Raw genomic sequence first — 9,620 nt, 5'->3', positions numbered from 1 at the left:
TCAATCAAAATGTTTGATCGATCCCATAGAAATGATTGCACAATAAAGGCAATGAAACTTCATGTGGAGGGATTATTCAATTGAATGCACTGTACTATTCCATGTCAGACTAATGATAGTGCTTGTTGAGATATATTCTATGTGATAAAGGGATTCTCAATATGGTCAAACACATCACATCATCGGATACAATATCCAAAATAGAGGATCAATGCACATGCTCACATGATGCTATGGTTCAATCAATAGAACATCTATATGATATCGAACTAGATTGACTCACACATCATGTACATACACAATTCAAAGATCTAGCTCAAGGACTCACCAGAGAAAATTCTTTATCACCTATAAAAAGAATCAAATACACATGCACAACAACATGTAGTATATCTAACCCAATCTCACCACTCCAATGCAGGTATGGATATCTATCTAGAGACTATGCTTACATTATATCTTTTCACACATGGATGGCTTTACTATCATCCATCTCTTGACCTTCAAAACATTATTCCATATCATGCTAGATATTATTACTATGGCAAGAAAATGGAACATTCAAAGAATTGTCAACACAGGTTTCTCATAATATCTTTTAAAAGTATGCTATCATACAATCTTATAAAGTAAACTATGACAACTGGACCCATGGGGCACATGAACTTAAATCCCAATGATGCAAAGATTCTTGGATTAGACAACCCATTAAGGTTGAAATCATATTTGCATATGTTACTATGAAAGCCAACATCATCAAAAGAAGCAATAGTGTATGCTTGAACATTCCAACAATTCCAAGAAGGTTGTGTACTTCAAGACTCCTCTCCACCTAGCAATGCTAACTTTGTGAACATTGCATCTTAACAATGCATATAATGGATGTTGAGATTAGTACATCAAGATCTTTAGAGGGATCTAAAATCCACGTTCACATGATTGGTGGAAGTCAATATGAGATGGGATTTAGATATCGACTTGGCTCTATTTAGTGGGTGGACATGCCCTTGTATTGTGTGGATTGCCTTAGCCTCTTTGTGATGAGGCTGATAATCCATATGATGTGATATGTTGACTTGTGTGGTCTTCCATCTCTCTTATTTCCACGTCTTTGTGACCATCTCCAATAAAGAACTCCCTTGTTTTGCAACCTTAAGAACTCCCTTAAAGGTTAGCTATCCCAAAAATCCCCATCCATAGAAGGGCTGAGTTGCTTAAGGGGAAGGTACTCATATCGGGTAGCTTGGGTCCAACTCTTTGAATGAGTCGCATTGGTATATGACCAACCCCCATGCCTAGGTGAGCCTCTTCAAGAATGGCTTGTGTTTCATGAGGGAGCACACACTGCCCTCAGGATGGGGTCTTCCCCCACCAGCAATCAATCAATTTGTATATTAACACCCTCCCATCGCACAGCATGGGACTCCAGGGTCTCCATGGCTCCCTACTTGCTATAGTGGCTCCCCTCTCCCAATCCACTCCCATCATGTCCCCCTATTTACTTCCACCCACCTTCGTTGGTCTCACTGTCCTACTTGGAAGGTGACAGCTAAACAAACTCGTAGGTTTACCCTTTACATCCTCGCAGGACTCTCAGCTATTATTCAACCTGAAAATCAATTGTCCCATTTTTCTCTTCTTCCCATTACAAATTGTTGCCACCCCCATAATCTCTAATCCCCTTAGCCATGATGTTCAAGCTGCACCACCATCCAGGAAGACGTCCTTTAGCTCCACCCCATTAATATCCACAATGAGCCTAGGGCTTTGTTCACAAGAGAGGCTAGCAGACACTGAGCAGCTATCTAGTGTTGGTCCGTCGTGAACCAGTCCTATCTTTGGTGTGGGCTTGCCCTAAACAAGCCCCTTTTGTCAAACACCTCACATGCGATTCTGAAATGCAATGGTTTGGGGTGCTTGATCTATGGAGATGACAAACAAAGTTGACAGAGGGCAATGTTCTACCTCAATGCCATCATATTGTCAATCCAGGAGTCGAGCTAGGTAGTAGCCTTTTGTGACCTCATCCTTCAAGCTTTTGTCCAAGAGTCAAAGCTCACTCAAGATCAAGGGTGTGAATGTGAATGTCTAGCCATTGACTCATGTAGTGGTTCCTCCATCACCCGCTTCCCTTTGTCTTGTGCTGTACCATGTCTCAGTGGAATTTCTTTATGCGCGCTTCATGGGCGAAGAGTGGAAGGTCTTGCTTGCTCCTCCTTGTCCCTGTTCTATCCGAGGGTTGTCACCCTCTTTGAGAGCCTCACTATTTTGAACTTGCAGGAAGGAAACTGAGGTGTGCTTCCCTCGTCCTTAGAACTAGATTGAAGATCTTTGATGAGACTCTTAACCACCACTTGGTACCTTGAAGGCATTGATTGGTCGTGGGTCACTTTTAGGCCTTGGGGTTCTTTCTGATTCACTAATAGGAAAGGTTAAGGGTGATGTATTCCTTGGCCCATCGTCCACCTTGGGCGGAGGGAGTGACTTCGGAGGGGATGCATTTCTAGTGACTAAGCTGGTACTGGTTGGTGACGACGCCTATGGTGCTGATCCTAAGTTGTCCGTACAGTTGCCATCTTTTTTTTGTGACCTTGTCACTTCTTCCAACAATCAAATGGGGTTCGTCGCCCTCTCCCACCACTACCACGTCAACCATGTTGACTTGAGATGCTGATACCCCTCTGCCATTGGGACAATCTCTAGTGTAGTGATTGTTTGTGTTGCACTATGTATAAGAGGGTCTCCCAAATAGCTGCAGATAGTCATCTTGATAGTGGCCATCTATAACACATGGTAGTTATTTGAAGGTCGGTCCCTCTACCTACACCTCCTCGAAAACCACCCTGTCGACCACACTGATACTATGGTCCATATCCACCTTCTGGAGTAGATGGTTGGTACGGTTCATAGTAGGGCTAAGGATAAAAGTATGGGGCCCCAACTAGGAGCTTGAAGCAAAGGGGGATTGAGCAATAGGGGAGGTGGAATAGTAGGAGGGATAAGTGGTTTTAATGCGCAAGGGCGAGAGGTATTAGGCTGGAGGTGGGGTCTATGTGGCTCATTGGATTGCATCAACTAGAGGCTCACTACTGGAACATTCGCGTAGAAGCTTCCGCAACCCGTTGAGGTAGTGACATTCAGAGACATCATGTCGATCAATTTCACAAAAGGTATAAAAAGACACAGAGGTGGGTACCTTACTTTTCGAGGGGCATTCCCAGTGACCATGACCAACTCCTTTGCATTCGTTGCACCAGAGTCCACTTTTGACCTCAGTCTCAAAGGATGAGGGACTCTCCCCCCTTGTTCTTTCTTTAAGTCCTCCTTTGATTTGGTCTAACTCTTTCTTGAGATGTTCCCATTCTAATGGGCCCTCCTCTCTTGAGAGGTTGGTAGTTTGAAGTTGTGATGGTGCAAAACTCAACTGGGCATGCTCAGGGAGTTTATCCAGAGGCTTGATAGCAATGTCAGGGGGTAAGGCCCTTGAGAACCTACCCTTTCATAACAAAATCATTAGGTGACACAGACATCTTCATCGCCAAGACCCTCATTCACGTATACATTTTAGAAATGCTCTCCTCTGACTTCATAGTGTTTGTCGACAACTCCTGAACAATCATGTGCTCAAAGTTTCTCAACTTGAAGATCGGCAAAAATTCCTCTCTTAGGTCTATCGAAGTCTGGAAGTGATTGGGAGGAGATTGATTATACTACACATCCGCTGCATCCTCCAAGGAGGAAGGAAAGATGTGAAGAAAAGCATGCTCATTCTCCACCCCTTTGGCCTTACTTGCTATGATAAATTTTCTCACATGAGCTTCAACATCTTCATGGAGATGGCCCTTAAACTTATGGGTTTTCACGTGGACTTTGTTCAGTAGTTCAAGAAGTCTCCCTTTCTCCATGGAACTCAAAACTGCCATGGCTGAGGCAATGCCACCTTTACCCAAACCGCGACCTGAAGTAGTTACAACTGTCATAGGTCCCCCCACTTAAGCAATAGTAAGGCTCAGCACCATAGGGCCATATGGATGTGAGGGCATGGGGAGACCATGAGCCCTAATGATGAAGACCAAAATGGCGGCATGGATAGTGCTGGTGCTCAAGATGCCCCAACTAAAATCTAAAACTTCAGTAATGTACGGGAAATCTATGACCAACTACCTTTAGGATCCAGCACTTGATCTATTGTTTTCCTTAACTGCTTCCTCCTAACAAATTGAAAAGACAACTTCAAGGGACAATCCCCTACTGACAACTACAGCACTCTACTCTTAATCCTTGGGCTGCTCAGTTCTTTCTAATTCACAGACTTGTATAGCCTCCAGTAGAGTTGAAATAATGGAATCAACAAGGGCCAATTCAGGACATGCTCGTAGAGCATCCCTAATTGATCTTGCTGATTGAACATTGAGAGTCTCATTTTCTTGCCACACGAACAACCCCTCGAATTGCAACATCACATTTGGCACAAGGATCCCCTATAACTACTCCATTGTTTCTCCACGTGTGTCGGATCAACTCGCAAAATTTCTTACATTGCAAAAAGCCGAAACTAAAGGGTATGTCTAGGATCTTCAAAACACAACTAGCACAGAGATCCTCTAGGCCATAGGAACATGATCCAAATACCTGTATTATGTACATACTCCCCTCCCATTGGCATATACATCCACCAACCATCCTTCAAGGAATAGAAACAGTCTATTTTTCAAGCTCAGAAGTTCTCCCCTTCTATTGTTCCACAAGAACACTCCCAAGCCCTTTGGATCCAAGTCACATAGGCCACTATGCAAACATAACTCTTCCCAAAGGTCTAGCTCCATCGTTGAAATGCCTTCACAAGAGTGGGATCTATCCTCACAATTTTCTATCTTATTCCAATCACCCCCCCAAATCCACCTATTTCCCAAATAGCTTCAAGATCACCATCTACAAGGGACTATTCAGGGCATACACATTAGCCACCTTACTACTCTCCAAGCCACTACCATAAACAAGCTCTCATCATCATGAAACAATTCCTTAGACCTTACTGATCTACCCACAAGAATGCAACCCCCCCTTGCCTCAAAATAGACAATTGGCAAACACTGCAAAACCCAACTGACAAAATGCAAACCATAACTGATCATCGCCTCCACATTTAAGCCCCTAGAGAAGAGCAACATCTTGCTTGCTATCCGTAATCACTATAACACACACTTTTTTTAAGCTTGTCACAACCACCCCAAATGTTTCAAGACCAAATGGACACACTAGCACTACTCCTTGACCCCCACTTCCCATTCACACTATGGTTGCGCAGAAGTGGAATTGATTTTCTTTACATCCTCCAAATCTCCTCGCAGCATCTTTGAGACATCTTGAGAATCTAGTGCAAGCTAAGTATTCCAATTCAACCCTACTTTGATGAGGGCTTCTTTGAGGAGGGTTTCTCTTCATGCATACTCATCTTGCGGTTCACTTTAGGCATTTCTTCTTCTTAAGCTTGATCTGATCATTGCCTTCCTATTTCTTGATAAAATTCACAAGTTTCATGGTTGATAAGTTTTGTATTTCCATTCCTTGGGCAATGCTTGTGTTTTCATGCCCTTGTTTCTTTTGCTTGGTATAGTTTTTTATTTTTTCCACTTTAAAAAAATTGAGTGTAATGTTTTTCTTTTCATCGCTCTTCTCTATAATTTCATCAAGCATAGGAGTTATTGTCTTTCTAGATGTTGTTGCTATTATATGAAAATTAACCATGTAAGACATACAATTGAAAGTGTTTCTATTTTATGGGAACTGAATTTGAGAGGTGGTGCAACATCAAACCAAAATTCGATCTAGCACCAACCATAGACGCCAGTTATCATTTTAATCTTGAACCCTATCAATCACCTCACACACATGCTTTACATGGCGACTTGTAATCCTGGCCCTCAGCCCAACCTAATCACTGAGCTCGAGTAGTAAAATTGATCCCCATAGTCTAACAAACCCCAAGTCAAGCATAAACACCCACAATCATATTCCAACAACTGAACCATAGATCAATAAACCAACCCACATCTACTCAAGCAATTAACCACAACAGAGAAATGTTAAGCCAGGCAATCTCCAATTCTCCAGGACCAGATAAACAGGTACAAACACCACTGGTGCCTCTCCAAATCCTGTCAAAGAAACCTCGCATCGGAGGCAAAAACCACAACCAAAGAAATGTCAAAAGCCCCGGTGCAGAGGAGAAACAAAAATAAAAAATTATTTAAAAAAATGTTTTTCTGGTCTGACCAGATCTGGCCGACCAGATTGACCTGGTCGGTCAACTCTGACCAGGTCGGTCAACCTAGGTTGACCGACTTTTTCTGCCCCTTCCTATTTAAAGGGGGGGGGGGCTAGGTATTGATATATTATCTCTTCTCCAGCTCCAGAGGTTCCTGCACACCCTGAGCCACTTCTGCCTCCTGGCTGCCTCCTCTGCTGCCTCAACTTCTGCCTCCTGGCTGCCTCCTCTGCTGCCCTCTTTTCTGCCCCAGATCTGCTCCTTCTTTCTGCTCAGATCTGTCCTCCTTTCTGCTCAGATCTGTCCTCCTTTCTGCTCAGATCTGTCCTCCTTTCTACTGCAGATCTGTCCCCTTTTACAGCTCCAGATCTGCCCTCTTTTCTGCCCCAGATCTGCCCCTCCTTTCTGCTCAGATCTGTCCTCCTTTCTGCTCCAGATCTGTCCCCTTTTTCAGCTCCAGATCTGCCCACTTTTCTGCTCCATAACAGCCTTCCTTTCTGCTTCAGTTCTGCTCTTCTTTTTGCATCAGATTACCTCCAACTTCCGCTCCAGATTCCGTTCTTTCTATTCCAAATCTGCAGCAACCCCTTCATCAGTTTGTTGTCTCAGATTTGGTTCAGTTCCAACTTGTGGAGCTAGTGCAGAAGTCCACTACAGTTGTCAGGACTGAAGTTTGTTTCAGAGCTTCTCTTCACTTGTACTTAGTTCCGTTTGTGATATATATATCTTCTTCAGCCATTGATTGTCTTCAGTATTGTTTTATTTGTCTCCAAGTATTTTCTTTATATGGTATCAGAGCCAGGTGTGCCAATCGACACCTGAGCCTTGATCTGGAAAGCTTGGAAGATAAATCATCACCTGAAGATGTCTTCTCCCTCTTCTCCGAAGCGATCTCAGCCTGAATCAACCTCTATTCAACCATCACCTTCGACATATGTCGAGAGAGAGTCTGCTAGGATTGAAGGTGATGAATACCTCTCCAAACTCTTTAAAGAATTTGCTGAATTCCAGAAATGGAAGGAACTTGAAGCAGGTACCCGCACACCTTGTGCCTCTACCTCTCCACGGTTCTCTCCAATACGTCAACAAGGACCTCTATTCAACTCAGAAGAAGTTGAGCAACATCTCAAGTTCGGTGCCAACGAAGAACAAGTATCCCCTGATGAAAGAGGACAGGCCGGCATGAGAACATTGGATTATTCGACAGTGCCTATTCCACAAGAATCAGTGCAAGGTATGATGCCCTATTCCCTTAGTGCAACTCCTTCTGTTATGCAAGGCATAGGAACAAGTAATCACGAGGACACAGATCCATACATGCATGTAAACACTCGCAGATGAGAAGGAAGAAATGCGTCTGACAATGAGTTTGCTTTCGGTTCACATCCCTCCCTCCCTCCCTTCCCTCTCATCTCTTCCGCTGCCATCTTTCCTCCAGTGGTTTCTCATCCTCCTCCTTCTCCCATGCCACTGGATTCCTATAGTTTATTTCCCTCTATCTCTCCCGCTGCCTCTTTTTCACCTCTCATGTCTTATCCCGCCTCTCATATTCATCCCTCCCCCTCAGGACCTTTTTCAAATTCCTTTATTCCTCCGGTGATGCCACCTCTCCCTTCTTCTCACTCTGCTACTATTCCCAATTCTCTTCTGCCTCCTCCTGTTGCTTCTCCCTATCATTCTATTTCTTCCCCTCACCTTGTCTCTGCAACAGCCAAACATGCTTTCACTGATATGACTCGTTTTAACGGGTCTAATTATACCACATGGTCCAATCTTATGCGCCATGTGCTTGATTCTCAAGACCTATGGGAACTCGTTCAAGGTACCGAATCGCCACCTGATCCTCATGTTTATCCTCCTCAGGTAGTTCGTTCGTGGCGACATCGTAATGCCACTGCCATTGTTGAAATTATGCAAGGTCTTTTACCTGAATTTCACTCTCAATTACAGCATTTTGATCTTGCCTCTGAGCGATGGGCACATCTCACTGACCGCTATGCAGCTCGAGATCGTACTCGTCGTATCAATCTTGACCATGATCTCCAACAATTCCAGATTCTTGCTGACGATGATCTCAAGGTTAAACTAGCCGATTACCGGCGGTTAGTTGCTGAATTTGCCACAACTGGTCCTCCCAAATCTGAGGATGACCAAGTTACTTTCTTTTTAAATAAACTTCCACCCAAGTATTTCAGTTTTATGCAACAAATCATTTCTCAACCTTCTCTTCCTACTTTTTATGAGTTTGAATGTCAACTTTTGCGTTATGCTCGTCTTTACTCTCAGGTCCACCAAAAACATAGCATTCCTGTTTCAGAGGGGGCTCTTCTCTCCGGGATTCCAAAAGATCAACCTAGCTCCGGAAAGCCCTCTCCTACTCCTAACCCCTCTAGTAGTAAACCCGCCTGGCACTCCCTTCCCAAAAAGAATAGATTTTGTCAGCATTGCCAGAGAGTTGGGCATATTGACGATGAATGTCGCTCCAAAGCCAAAGGCCTTCTTCCTCAGCCTCCCACCATGACTCCTCAACCAACCCGTTGGACTCCTCAGCTCCCTACCACGACTCCTCAACCACCCCGTTGGACTCCACAGCCCCCTACCACGACTCCTCAGCCACCTCGTTGGCGTCCTAGGGGTGGTCCTCCTCCTCCTGCTTCGAACACTGGTCTCTGGAGACCCCAGGGCCATGTCACTAATCACTTCACTCCTTCTCCTCCCTTTATAACTCCTGAAGGTCTGTCTGACTGGTCCACCGGAGATTCTCTAGACTTCACTTCTCAAGCCTTGATCCATATCACCGAGCTTGACTCCTCCTCTTCCTTATCTGGGTCAGCTTTTCATACTCTTTCATGTGACTCTAAATCTTCTTGGATTGTGGATAGTGGAGCCACTCATCATATGACCCCTCATCCTGATCTCTTCATTTCTCGCCAACCGGCAACAGGGGGAGTTCGTTGTGGCAATAACTCTGTTGCTACTATTCATGGTGTTGGTTCAATAACTTTTGATACTGACAAAGGTCCCAAACTTGCTCAATTGGATCAAGTGTTTTATGTGCCCCAATTAGGGGTCAATCTTCTTTCTGTTCATCAACTTTGGCTCCTTGGTCGCACAGTGCTATTTACAAAGATGCATGTTGACATCATAGATGAGTCCTCGGGACTCCTTCTAGCTCGAGGTGATGCTCAACCTAATGGTCTGTACTTTATAAATCAATTTCTTGTGACTCCCTCCCCTTGCGGTTCTGAGTTTCATCGGCTTTACGGTAATGCTACCCTAAAAGATCCAACTGACACAGAACGATTATGGCATTATCGTCTGGGACATTTGTCCTATGACTCTTTATATGAAA

The sequence above is a fragment of the Dipteris shenzhenensis genome, chromosome 7 (genome assembly GCF_047967505.1).
Source record: "Dipteris shenzhenensis isolate YYH24624 ecotype China chromosome 7, Dip_SZ_1.0, whole genome shotgun sequence".
NCBI lineage: Eukaryota > Viridiplantae > Streptophyta > Polypodiopsida > Gleicheniales > Dipteridaceae > Dipteris > Dipteris shenzhenensis.
The sequence above is the reverse complement of the archived record's forward strand: the minus strand, read 5'-3'. Positions refer to the sequence as shown.